Source organism: Gorilla gorilla, chromosome 6 (assembly GCF_029281585.2).
Source record: "Gorilla gorilla gorilla isolate KB3781 chromosome 6, NHGRI_mGorGor1-v2.1_pri, whole genome shotgun sequence".
NCBI classification, from domain to species: Eukaryota; Metazoa; Chordata; class Mammalia; order Primates; family Hominidae; genus Gorilla; species Gorilla gorilla.
Window position 1 is genome coordinate 85,963,274 of NC_073230.2, and position 14,367 is coordinate 85,977,640.

Consider the following 14,367-nt stretch of genomic DNA (forward strand, 5'->3'; position numbering starts at 1 on the left):
AGGACAGTGACGGAAGAAAGATCACAGCCGGCTGCAGTGGCTCACGCCTGTAATCCCAACACTTTGGGAGGCCAAGGCGGGTGGATCACCTGAGGTCAGGAGTTCAAGACCAGTCTGGCCAACATGGTGAAACCCCGTCTCTATTGAAAATACAAAAATTAGCCGAGTGTGGTGGCACGTGCCTGTAATCCCAGCTACTCGGAAGGCTGAGGCAAGAGAATGGCTTGAACCCAGGAGGTGGAGGTTGCAGTGAGCCGAGATCATGCCACTGCACTCTAGCCTGGGACACAAAGAGAGACTTGTCTCTAAATAAATACATAAATAAATAAATAGAACTGGCGTACAAAACAAAATCAAATACAGTACAATAAAAATCAGTTCCTTCTGGTGGGCGTTTCTGTTATATTTTTCTTTTTTTTTTTTTAGGGGGCATGGTGTGACCCTGCTTTCATGGTCTGTCTTCCTACTGAAAATCAACATCAATTGAGCTTCTGCCTTCCTGCTCCGGGGAAGGGTTTTTTGTCCTCCCTGAGATCACCTTAGCCCCTGTTGGGCACTTCTAACTTAGAAAAGTTCTAGCCCATTTGGGGTAGAAGAAATAAACTTCCTGCGATGGCGAGGGGCTCTTACATCCCTAGTATTAAGAGACAGCAAAGCAGCCAGGCGCGGTGACTCATGCCTGTAATCTCAACACTTTGGGAGGCCGAGGCAGGCAGATCACTTGAGGTCAGGAGTTCGAGACCAGCCTGGCCAATATGGTAAAACGCCATCTCCACTAAAAATACAAAAATTAGCCCAGCGTGGTGGCGGCACCTGTAATTCCACCTACTCGGGAGGCTGAGGCAGGAGAATCACTTGAACTGGGGAGGTGGAGGTTGCAGTGAGCCAAGATTGCTCCACTGCGCTCCAGCCTGGGCAACAGAGTGAGACCCTGTCTCAAAAAGAAAAGAAAAAAGCAAAGCGATACACTAATGTGAATGTTGAGTAATGAATCTCAATCATTGTCCCCAAATCCTATATTTATTTCTTATTTATTTTAAAGAGCATCTTGATCTGTTGCCCAGGCTGGAGTGCAGTGGGGCAATCACAGGTCACTGCAGCCTCAATCTCCTGGGCTCAAATGATCCTCCCACCTCAGCCTCCCAAGTAGTTGGGACTACAGGTGGGTGTCACCACACCCTGCTAATTTTTAATTTTATTGTAGAGACCAGGAGTCTCACTATGTTTCTCAGGCTGGCCTTGAACTCCTATCCTCAAGTGATCCTCCTGCCTCGGTCCAAAAGCCTTTTTTTTTTTTTTTTTTTCTGAGACAGAGTCTTGCTCTGTCACTCAGGCTGGAGTGTAGTGGTGGGATCTTGGCTCACTGCAACCTCTGCCTCCCAGGTTCAAGCAATTCTCATGCCTCAGCCTCCCGAGTAGCTGGGACTACAGGTGCCCACTACCACGCCCAGCTAACTTTTGTATTTTTAGTAGAGACTGGGTTTCGCCATGTTGGCCAGACTGGTCTTGAACTCCTGACCTCAGGTGATCCACCCACCTCGGCCTCCCAAAATGCTGCAGTTACAGGCATGAGCCACCGCACCCGGCCTCAAAATCCTTTAATAAGAAAAATACATGTATTTGGCCAAAACATGCATTTGGCTAGGTAGAAAGTTTTCTGCAGTGCCCACCCTTCCCCTAAAAGGCCCTAAGCCAGGGATTTCTAATCTCTTTTGTGCCTCAGGCCCCTGACAGTCTGGGGAAGACTATTATAGCCTGCTTAGCATAGTGTTTAAAGTGCACAGAATTAAATACATACACTTGCAAGGAAAACCAATTACCCTGAAATTCAGTCAAAATATTAAATACAATTAAAAAGTAATCAAAATATTTTTTAAACTGGTGATGTGGTAATATACATGCTCCTTTATTAACACTTTAAATAGCAAGCTTTAATAGCAGCCCTCATAACTACTGTAATTTCAGTCAATGATGACCATGAATGATACTTTGGGGTTCTGTAACAAACTAGACGCGCTGTGAAAAGATCCCTTATTTGAATAAGCTCAATGGCTCACATCTGTAATCCAGCACTTCGGAAGACTGAGGTAGGAGGATCACTTGAGGCCAGGAGTCCAAGAACAGCCTGGGCAACAGAACGAGACACACCCCACTCTGCAAAAAATACAGAAAACAGCCGGGCACGGCGGCTCACACCTATAATCCCAGCACTTTGGGAGGCTGAGGCGGGAGGATTGTTTGAGCCCAGGAGGTCGAGACCAGCCTGGGCAACATGGCACAACCTTGTCTTCTCTGCAAAAAAATACAAAAAAATTAGCCAGGCACGATGGCATGCACCTGTAGTCCCAGCCACCTGGGAGTCTGAGGTGGGAGTATCACCGGAGCCTGGGAGGTCAGTTGCACCACTCTGTCTCAAAAAAAAAAAAAAAAAAAATGCTCTCTCATTCAAGGTTACCCTTCTATTACTCCAAGGATTCACCCCATAATCTTATCTTTCTTGATATGTTACATTCACTGAAATGTTCACATCAAATCAAGTTTGTAGACACTTGTCCTTACCACCTTACAAAAAGTGAGATGGTATCAACAGAGGTAAGACACTGCTTTACCTGCATGTCACTTTTGGCAGCTTTCACAGCATTGAAAAGATCATTGGCTGGTGGCTCTGACTGTTTCTGGCTATGACGATGTACCACTCGGGACCCTTTCTTTGGTTGTTTGCCACCTAATATGTATAAAAAGATCAGAAATATGAAAAAAAGGTAACAGTGACATTAACACTTGGTCTCATCATTATCACACAAGTAGGCTTACGCTGCCCATTCCACAGCACAGTCTGAGTTAGACTCAGTCCTGAAATAATTGATTTTTATACTGTTATGAAGTTTATTAACTTTTTTCCCTTAAAAAAAAAAAGTCCTTGAGTCCCCTTCCTGTATCTCTATATCCTAACGTCCTTTTCTCTTCTTTTCTCTTCGAAATTTCTCTTCTTCCTATTTTCATCCCTTAATACTTTGTAAATCTTGTCCTTTTTTGAACCATATCACCTGAACCTCTTTTAAGTTTTTTTCTCTTTTTTTTTTTTGAGACGGAGTCTCGCTCTGTCGCCCAGGCTGGAGTGCAGTGGCGCAATCTCAGCTCACTGCCAGCTCTGCCCCTGGGGTTCACGCCATTCTCCTGCCTCAGCCTCCCGAGTAGCTGGGCTGCTTCCCCCACAAGATTCAAAAACAAAAGAAAACTGGCTGACTCACCGGCGTTGTTTTCGGTGGTCGTTTTGCTGCTTTCTTCTTCACATTGCGATTGAAGCTGTCTTCAAAGTCACTGCCTTCACCAGCTAACAAAGAGTCAGTATTCCTGTGAGAAAGTACCGTTCTCTTTAAATATAACCACCCTAATTCCCTCCCTATTCTCTCACCGCACCCCATCTCCATGAGAAAAACATATTCAGATTTTAAGACAAAATGAGCTTATTTTTAGTAGGAAGTTGGGACAAAGTCTTTTTTTTTTTTTTGAGACAGAGTTTCACTCTCGTCACCCAGGCTGGAGTGCAATGGTGTGATCTCGGCTCACTACAACCTCTGCCTCCCAGGTTCAAGTGATTCTCCTGCCTCAGTCTCCTGAGTAGCTGGGATTACAGGTGTTTCACCATGTTGGCCAGGCTGGTCTCAAACTCCTGACCTCAGGTGATCCACCTGCCTCGGCCTCCCAAAGTGTTGGGATTACAGGCGTAAGCCACCACACCCGGCCAGGACAAAGTCTTAAAGGAAAACTTTCACATGAAAGCAATGGAGACGAAGAATGAGGAAATGAGGCAGGGGAAGGACAACCCTTCCCAGTATTCTCTCCGAAGAAGAGAATCAAATGCTACTCACTTAGCGGGTGGAGAGATCACTGCTCTTTGTAGAGAAAAATAATCATGGCCCAGGAAGTCATCCATCACTCATCCATAAACGGGAGAGTAATATGGACCTAGAGTTAAATTTCACCCCGTGAAACATCAACCACATGTCTTATCAATTCAAGTTTATAACATTGATATAATCGGGTACACCACAGCAGCACTGACAGAAACAGAAATGATTCAGAGAAAGCCAATTAAAACAGCCAGGGGACAAAGCAGATCTGTATGACATTAGCTTTTTTCCTTCTGGAAAGTTAAAAAACCAAGATATATTATTATAACCTATACAGAATAAACTCATATGTGGTAATAAATAAGGATACACAGACCTGTTTACAAAATCCCCAAGTAGGAAAACTAGCGGATACCAGCTAAAAAGTATATACAATTTACCAGGCAACAAATAAAGAACTCTTTACTCACCCATCTGCCACCTCCCAGCCCCCACCAGGGGTTGTACATGCTGAACACAGAAATGTGTTTAAGAGAGGTTTAGACACGATGGATGATGGATTAAAAACAGGATGTGCTTAACCCGGAAGGCGGAGGTTGCAGTGAGCCACGATCGCACCACTGCACTCCAGCCTGGGCGACAGGGCGAGACTCCATCTCAAACAAACAAACAAACAAAAAACAGGATGTACTACTATTTTGATGTCTACAACATCTAGGACCGCCAAAAAAAAACACCTGGAGCTGGAGGGAAGGTGTCACTGTGCTGAACAAGTACAGCACTTCTGGTGTATTCACACAGTCCCACGCATATTATCATCAATGTGGGAAAACGAGAGGGGGAAGGCTGCCACGGACACAGGAAGTGGCCGCACAATGCAACATCTACTTACCCCTCTGAGGAATGGTTTCAGTCCCTGTCATCGAAGGGTAGACTGGCAGAGGAACTAGAAGATGCAGACAAGGCCCTCTTGGTACCTCCCGCAGCTCTCTGCAGTGGGGAAGACATGCTTGGCGAGGAGGAGCTATGGGGCCAGGAAGACGAGGACCGCAGGGTAGGTTTGGTGATCCAGCTGGGGAAGAAAGAGAAGAAAGGGCTCCTACCACAGCACTTCTCCATCCCCAGCCCTGACCAGTCCCTTTCTTTCAAAGGGAATGGTTCTAGAACTCTGGGGTCGGGTGAGGGGGACCAAAAACTAAGACAAAGGCTGGGCACCGTGGCTCATGCCTATAATCCCAGCACTTTGGGAGGCCAGGGCAGGAGGATGGCTTGAGCCCAGGAGTTCAAGACCAGCCTGGGCAATACAGCAAGACCCCATTTCTACAAAAACAATAATACTAATTAGCCAGGTGTGGTAGCACTTGCCTGTATTCAGCTATTCAGGAGGCTGAGGTGGGAGGACTGCTTGAGTCCAGGAGTTCAAGGCTGCAGTGAGCTATGATCGCACCACTGTACTCCAGCCTGGGTGACAGAGTGAGAATCAGTCTCAAAAAATAAAAATAAAAAAAAATGAAAGAAAAGAAGACATTATGGGATGCAAGTCTGCAAAGCCTTAACTACAAACTAAAGAAACCAAAAGGAAAAGGAAGACTTTAAAATACAGGAGTAGAACCATCTCATTTTCCCCATAGTCCAATAGGTCCCTGCAATTGATCCCCAAATGCTTAAAACAAGGCCGGGCGCGGTGGCTCACGCCTGTAATCCCAGCACTTTGGGAGGCCCAGGGAGGTGAATCACTTGAGGTCAGGAGTTTGAGATCAGCCTGGCCAACATGCTGAAACCCCGTCTCTACTAAAAGTACAAAAATTAGCCAGGTGTGGTGTGAGTGCCTATAATCCCAGCTACTCGGGAGGCTGAGGCAGGAGAATCGCTTGAACTTGGGAGGCGGAGGTTGCAGTGAGCAGAGATCATGCCACTGCACTCCAGCCTGGGCGACAAGAGTGATATTGTCACTGTCTCCCCCTTGCTAACCTCCTGGGTGCTTAGGATAAAACGTCAAATATTTAACATGGCTTCACAGACATCTTGTATCATTTGGCCCCTGGCTACCTTACCTCACCCAATTTCCTCCTTTGCTCTGTACTCTAGCTACACTGTCCGAGGAGTTCCTAAAACATCACGCTGGGTCCGACCACAGGATCTTCACATGTGCTGCTCCCTCTATCTGCATGCTCTTCCCTCTTCTCTTGTTTGCTTAACTCCTATTTACCCTCGGGCTTAATCAGCACTTTCTCACCTCTCCTAGTCTGTTGCTCTTATTTAAGATCAAACAGCAGAGAAATGTGAAGTCCACTGACTTCTGGGTGGAACAGGGTTCAGTATGCCAATTAAATTATTGGGTGCTGGCTGGGCACGGTGGCTCACACCTGTAATCCCAGCACTTTGGAAGGGCAAGGCGGGTAGATCACTTGAGGTCAGGAGTTCGAGAGGACAACATGGTGAAACTCCATCTCTACTGAAACACAAAAATTAGCTGGGCTTGGTGGTGGGCACCTGTAATCCCAGCCACTCAGGAGGCTTAGGCAGGAGAATCACTTGGACGCAGGAGGGGGAGGGTGCAGTGAGCCGAGATCGCACCACTGTACTCTAGCCTGAGCGACAGGGTGACTCCATCTCAAAAAAAAAAAACAAAAAAAAAATTAGGTGCTGACTGAAAATAAATTTGAAAGCAAGATGTGTGACAGGGAAGGCTACTACCTGTGTAATATTCTCTTACTTAATGATTAGTCCTGAGTCATATTTCCAACCTCTCTTAACCAGCCTGTATTTGTACATTGCTTGTGTACAAGCTTGCTAATTTCCACAAATGGCAGTAGGTTGTCTGCTCCAATAGGGCCAAAAATGCACCTACTGAATTCAAAGCTCAGTAAGGGCCAGGTGCAGTGGCTCACGCCTGTAATCTCAGCACTTTGGGAGGCCGAGGCGGGCAGATCACCTGAGGTCAGGAGTTCGAGACCAGCCTGGCCAACATGGTGAAACCCCATCTCTACCAAAAATACAAAAATTAGCCAGGCGTGGTGGCGGGCGCCTGTAATCCCAGCTACTCGGGAGGCTGAGGCAGGAGAATCGCTTGAACCGGGGAGGTGGAGGTTGCAGTGAGCCGAGATCACGCCATTGTACACCAGCCTGGGCAACAAGAGTGAAACTCCATTTCCAAAAAAATAGTATCAGCCGGGCATGGTGGCTCTTGCCTGTAATCCCAGCACTTTGGGAGGCCATGGTGGGCAGATCGCTTGAGCCCGGGAGGTTGAGGCTGCAGTGAGCTATAATCGCACCATTGCACTCCAGCCTGGGTGACAGAGAGAGACCCTGTCTCAAAAAAGAAAAAAAAAATGTCTACTAAGACCTCCACTCCCTATAATGGCACATTAAGTATCTCCAACCAACCCACTCAGTGAGTAAGATAGGAAAGCTGGTCAAATGTATTTTTTAAAATCTTAAGCCATTGTAATGTTGAGGAGGTAGTGAAGAATGATGAGGCTACAGCCTGGGAGAAGAACAAAAAATCTGGAGAGGTGAGCCCAGCATTTCAAACTACTTTTTCCTGGAGTTGTCTGCCAATTTGGAAGAGGTGGATGAATGTCTAAAAGGCTGAGAAGGCTTTCAACAGCCTTGTTGGGCTAGGGAACAATTATTTGAATACAGGACCTGCCAAGGCAAGGGGCCCTATTAAAGTCTCTGCACTTTGGAGTGAAACCAAAAAAAAATGCTGCATCCTAGGAATCAGAAATAGACCAGAAAGCCAGGCACAGTGGCTCACACCCATAATCCCAGCACTTTGGGAGGCCAAGGCGGGCAGATCACTTGAGGTCAGGAGTTCCAGACTAGCCTGGCCAGCATGGTGAAACCCTGTCTCTACTAAAAATACAAAAATTAGCCAGGCATGGTGGTGCACACCTGTTGTCCCAGCTACTTGGGAGGCTGAGGTGTCACAAGAATTCCTTGAACCCAGGAGGCGGAGGTTGCAGTGAGCCGAGATCACACCACTGCACTCAAGCCTAGGTGACAGAACGACACTCTGTCTCAAAAAAGAAAAAAAAATAGAAGAGAAAGAAATAGACCAGCCCTTCTGTGGACTAAAGTCCAGCTTCTAATCATCTCCATTCCTGAAACTGAATAAAAGTAATCTATGAATAGATTCACAGATTGTTGGCACTCTCAAGCGCTAGCAATGTATATCCTGGCAGAAGCCAAGGTAAATTCTCTCCAGAGGCAGTTAATATAATGCTAAATTAAAAATAAATATCAAGGTTTAAAGGTTAAAAAAATTATTCCTCAAGATAAACAGTAACTCTTCACTGTAATAAAAAGTTAAATTCACCAGGAAGATAAAAGAATTCTAAATTTGCATGTACCTAGTAATATTGTCTTAAAATACATAAAGCAAAAATCAACAACCCTATAAGACTAAATAGCTAAACGAAAAATAGTGGGAAATTTTAACATACTTTTCAACAGAAACTGATAAAATAGTTAGACAAATAATTAGTAAGGATATAGAAGATTTGAACAACTTAATCTATGGACATATATGGTCACAGTGACATGATGAAGCTGGCTTGTATCCTCTCATGAGAACCAATTTTTAAAATTTCAAGACTTTTGTGAACCAGCTGATATCGCGCTAGTAGCTTGACATTGACCACTATGGGAATATTTACATAATAGTATGATAGGCAAATGCTACCAATCACAGTTTTATCCCCTTCCCCTCTGAAGCCAGTTAGTTTTTTTACTTTTTCTTTTTTTTCATAGAGATGGAAGTCTTGCTATATTGCCCAGGCTGATCTTGAACCCCTGGACTCAAGCCATCCTCCTGTCTCAGTCTCTCTAGTAGCTGGGACACCATGTCTGGCCAGTTGTTAAGTTTTGTTTGTTTGTATTTGAGACTGAGTCTCGCTCTATCGCCCAGGCTGGAGTGCAGTGGTGCGATCTCAGCTCACTACAACCTCCGCCTCCTGCGTTCAAGCGATTCTCCTGCCTCAGCTTCCCCAGTAGCTGGGAGCACAGATGTGTGCCACCACACCCAGCTAATTTTTTTCTTTTGTTTTGTTTTGTATTTTTAGTAGAGACGGGATTTCGTCATGTTGGCCAGGCTGGTCTTGAACTCCTGACCTCAGGTGATCCACCTGCCTCAGCCTCCCAAAGTGTTGGGATTATAGGCATGTGCCACCGCACCTGGCCATGCTGCATCTTCTTTGCCCTAAATGACCCCTTGGTCTGAAGAGATGACATAGGAGATCCCTTCCCCACAAGTCAGATGCATTTTGCAAGCCCTTGAATGATGGTGCTGGCAGAGGTACTGCAGATAGAAAAGGCCAGTCCATTTCTGGTGTAGTACCAATTAGAGTAAGACAAATCAATGCCCCGCTCTGGGATGAAAGGCGGCCAGTGTAATCAACTTACCCCCAAGAGGCTGACTGGGCTCTTCAAAGGATCGCACTGTATCATGGGTCATTCAGTTCAGGCATTCAGTGGCAGCAGTAAATATATCAGCCTTGCTGAGAGTGAGCTCACGCCATCATGCCCATGTGTAGCCTTCAGTCCTGCGCGTGGCCATTCTGCTGATGGACCAATTGCACAATCACTGGAATGGCTTAGGACAGACACTGTGTGACCTCCATAGACAAGCTATCTTTTCTGTTGTTTTGTTTTTTTGTTTTTTGAGACAAGGGCTCACTCTGTCACCCAAGCTGGAGGGCAGTGGTGTGATAATCACTTTTGGAGGCTGAGGCAGGAGGATCACATGAGCTCAGGAGTTCGAGACCAGCCTGGACAACAGAGCAAGACACCATCTCTACAGAAAATTTAAAAATTAGCCAGGCGTAGGCTGGGCGCGGTGGCTCATGCCTGTAATCCCAGCACTTTGAGAGGCCGAGGCGGGCGGATCACGAGGTCAGGAGATTGAGACCATCCTGGCTAACACGGTGAAACCCCGTCTCTACTGAAAATACAAAAAATTAGCTGGGCGTGGTGGTGGGTGCCTGTAGTCCCAGCTACTCAGGAGGTTGAGGCAGGAGAATGGCGTGAACCCAGGAGGCAGAGCTTGCAGTGAGCTGATATTGCGCCACTGTACTCCAGCCTGGGCGACAGCGAGACTCCGTCTCAAAAAAATAAATAAAATAAAATAAAATAAAATAAAATAAAAATTAGCCAGGCGTGGTGATGTGCTCCTGTAGTCCCAGCTACTCAGGAGGCTGAGTTGGGAGGTTCACTTGAGCCCAGGAGGTTGAGGCTGCAGTGAGTTATGATTGCACCACTGCCCTCCAGCCTGGATGACACAGTGAGACTCTGTCTCAAAAATAATAATAATAAGTAAACCAATAAATAAAAAGAAGTGTGGGGGCTTCAACCACATTGGCCTCTGGGTTTTCAAAAACCTATCACCCCAAGCCTTGGCCTTATGGTGAGCAGGGCAGATTTACAGGCCTGAGCTGCCTCAGAGGGCACAAGGAGCTAAAGGCTGAACTCCTCACCAAAGCAACTCAGACAATGGAGGGTTAGCTCCCCTGCAACCTGGCAAATCCACACTGTAAATTAGGTCAAGTTTATTGAGGTACAATGTTCATACGATTAAATCCACCCTTTTAAAGTATATGGTTCAAGTCCAGGCACAGTGACTCACACCTGTAATCCCAGGACTCTGGTTTGAGACCAGCTTGGGCAACATAGTGAGACCCCCATCTCTACAAAAAGACAAAAACAAAAAATACAAAAATTAGCTGCGCATGGTGGTGCGTGCCTGTAGTCCCAGCTACTCGGGAAGGTGAGATGGGAGGATTGCTTGAGGCTGAGAGGCAGAGGTTACAGTGAGCAGAGATCGAGACACTGCACTCCAGCGTGGGCGACAGAGTGAAACCCTGTCTATGAATAAATAAATAGAAGTATATGGTTAAATAAGTTTGATAAATGTGGATGGTTGTGTAGCTGCCACCACAATTCAGATATAGAACATTTTTGTCATCCAAATATTATGCAGAGAGGCCAGGTGCAGTGGATCATGCCTATAATCCCAGTGCTTTGGGATTCTGGGGATGGGAGGATCACTGGAAGCCAGGAGTTTGAGACCAGCCTGGGCAATACAGCAAGACATCATCTCTACAAAAATAATAATAATAATAAAATAAAAATAGCCAGGTGTGGTGGTGTGCACCGATAGTCCCAGCTATTCAGGAGGCTGTGGCAGGAGGATCACTGAAGCCCAGGAGTTTGAGGCTGCAATGGGCTATGGTCACGCCACTGTGCTCCAGTCTAGGCAACAGAGTGAGACGCCATCTCAAAAGAAGGAAAGAAGGTAGGAAGGGAGGAAGGGAGGGAGGGAGGGAGGGAGGGGAAAAAATATCTATTACCCAAGAAAGTTCCCTGAGGCCCTCCCAGGTCAGTCCCGTCCTCCTACTTGGCCCATGGCAACTGCTGATCTGTTTTCCATACCTATCATTTTGGCTTTTCCAGAACATCAAGTAAATGGAACCATTCAGGTTGTGGCCTTCTATTAATAGATCTGACTTCACTCACTAAACATAATGCATCTGAGATCCATCCACGTTATTGCAAGCCTCAAGAGGTCCTTCCTTCCTTTTTCTTTTTTCTTTTTCTTTTTTTTTTTTGAGACGGAGTCTCGCTCTGTCGCCCAGGCTGGAGTGCAGTGGCACGAGCTTGGCTCACTGCAAGCTCCGCCTCCTGGGTTCACGCCATTCTCCTGCCTCAGCCTCCTGAGTAGCTGGGACCACAGGCACCCGCCACCAAGCCTGGCTAAATTTTTTGTATTTTTAGTAGAGACTGGGTTTCACCCTGTTAGCCAGGATGGTCTTGATCTCCTGACCTTGTGATCTGCCCGCCTCGGCCTCCAAAAGTGCTGGGATTACAGGCATGAGCCACCACACCTGGTCCCCTTTTTTTTTGAGATGGGGTCTCACTCTGTCGCCCAGGCTGAGTGCAGTGGTATGATCTCTTAATCCACCTTCTTAATCCGACTCACTGCAACCTCCGCCTCCTGGGTTCAAGCAATCCTCCTGCCTCAGCCTTCCAAGTACCTGAGATTACAGGCGCACACCACCATGCCCAGCTAATTTTTGTATTTTTAGTAGAGATGGGCTTTCATCTTGTTGGCCAGGCTGGTCTTGAACTCCCGGCCTCAAGTGATCCTCCCTCCTCAGCCTCCTAAAGTGCTGGGATTACAGTCATGAGCCACTGCACTCAGCAAAAGCTCCTTCCTTTTATTGCTAAGTAGTATTTCCCTGTAGGTCTAGATCTCAATTTGATGGACATATGGGTTGTTTCCAGTTTTTAGCAATTATGAATCAAGCTACTGTCTGTATTCACATACAGGTCAGTCAGTGGACATATATTTTCATTTCTCTAGTTTGAGACCAGCCTGGGTAACAAGAGTGAAACTCTGTCTCAAAAAAAGAAAAAAAAAAGAAAAGAAAAGAAAAGAAAAGAAAAAGAAAAAGAAAAAAGAAAAAAACCCCTGCTGTTTTAGTACTTAAAGTATCAACCACTACTCAAAGAATTGAGGTAGGAGTACCCACTCGTCTAGGGTAATCAACTATCCTGGCTTGCCCAAGATTCTCCTGGTTTTAGCACTGAAGGTCCCACTTTCTGGGAAACCCTTCAGTCCTAGGATCAAACTAGGACAAGTGTGGTCACCTATTTTTTTTTTTTTTTTCAGACAGAGTCTCTCTGTCTCCCAGGCTGGAGTGCAGAGGCGCAATTTTGGCTCACTACAGCCTCCGCCTCCTGGGCTCAAGCAATTCTCCTGCCTCAGCCTCCCGAGTAGCTGGGATTACAGGCAGCTCCCCCGACCCCCCACGCCCGGCTAATTTTTTTTGTATTTTTAGTAGAGACGGAGTTTCACCATGTTGGCCAGGCTGGTCTCGAACTCCTGACCTCAGATCATCCACCTGCCTCGGCCTCCCAAAGTGCTGGGATTACAGGCGTGAGCCATGTTATTGAATGTCAGGCTCTGCTGGACACTGCACGTCCAAACGTCATTTTACCCATGTGCCAGCGACAAGGTAGATTCGCTTGTACCAATTTTGCACATAAGGAAACAGCCTTAGAGAGATTAGGTTGCTTGTGCAAGCCCAGGGTAGGTGGCACCCAGTCTGCCAGTCTGCAAAGCACTGGTATCTTCCAGCCAGTAGACCTTGCTCCCTGGGTGCCCAGTTCTGGATCTCAGGAAAGGTGGATTAAGGCTCCTAGTGGCGGGACCTGGGTGGGGATTTGCTGCCCTCTGGTGGCAGAAGGGACATCGCCCTGGGTGTGAGACTTGTGGGCATCTGTGAGGCGGCCTTTCATCCCAGGGAGCCAGACCTCAAATCTGACCTCAGCCCCAGGAAGGTGCCACCAGGAAGGTGCCACCTAGGAAGGTGCCACCAGGGTTCCCGCCAGGGTCTGCTGGGGCCCTGTCCCATCTGTCTGTGAGTCACATAATCACTCAGGCTGTCACAGACCCAGGGCTAGACTGCTGGGTTTGAGTCTGTGTGGCCCTGAGCCAATTGCTTTCTCCTCTGGGCCTCAGTTCCATTTCAGTAAAATCAGGATGATAGCCTGGGCAACATAGCAAGACTCCAGCTCTACCAAATAAATAAATAAATAAATAAATAAATAAATAAATAAATAAATAATTAGGCTGGGCAAGGTGGCTCACGCCTGTAATCCCAGCACTTTGGGAAGCTGAGGCGGGTGGATCACCTGAGATCAGGAGTTCGGGGCCAGCCTGGCCAACATGACGAAACCCTGTCTCTACTAAAAATACAAAAATTAGCCGGGCATGGTGGCGGGTGCCTGTAATCCCAGCTACTCAGGAGGCTGAGGCAGGAGAATCGCTGGAACCTGGGAGGCAGAGGTTGCAGTGAGCCGAGATCACGCCAGTGCACTCCAGCCTGGGTGACAAGAGAGAAACTCCCTCTCAAAAAAAAAAAAAAAAGTTAGCTGAGTGTGGTGGCACCAGCCTGTTGTCATAGCTACTCAGGAGTCCAAGGCTGAAGAATTGCTTGAGGTCAGCCTGGGAAACATAGCAATACCCCATGTCTACAAAAAATGTGAAAAATTAGCTGGGTGTAGTGGTACCTGCCTGTAGCCCTAGCTTTTCTGGACACTGAGTAAGGAGGATCCCTTGAGCCCACGAGTTCGAGGCTGCAGTTAGCTATACTGGCACCACCGCACTCCAGCCTGGTAACAGAGTGAGACCCCATCTATTGAAAAACATATATCTGCTGATAAATATGTCCACAATTTAGACCAGACTTAGACACTGAAGTTATTACCAGCTCCTTCACACCCACATGCCTTAACTCTCTCTTGCCTTCATGCATTCCTTCACTCCATTCATTTGCTTAACTTTCATCCAGCAGATATCTGCCAAGCACCAGCTCTGTGACAGACACTGAGGCTGGGGGTGCCAGGGAGACCTTTACCAACCGGACAGACACTGCCCCGCACTCCTGGCTCTGTGGCTTTCTGATAGTCCATGGCCTCACATGTTCATTTATTAACTGTCCTTTTATTG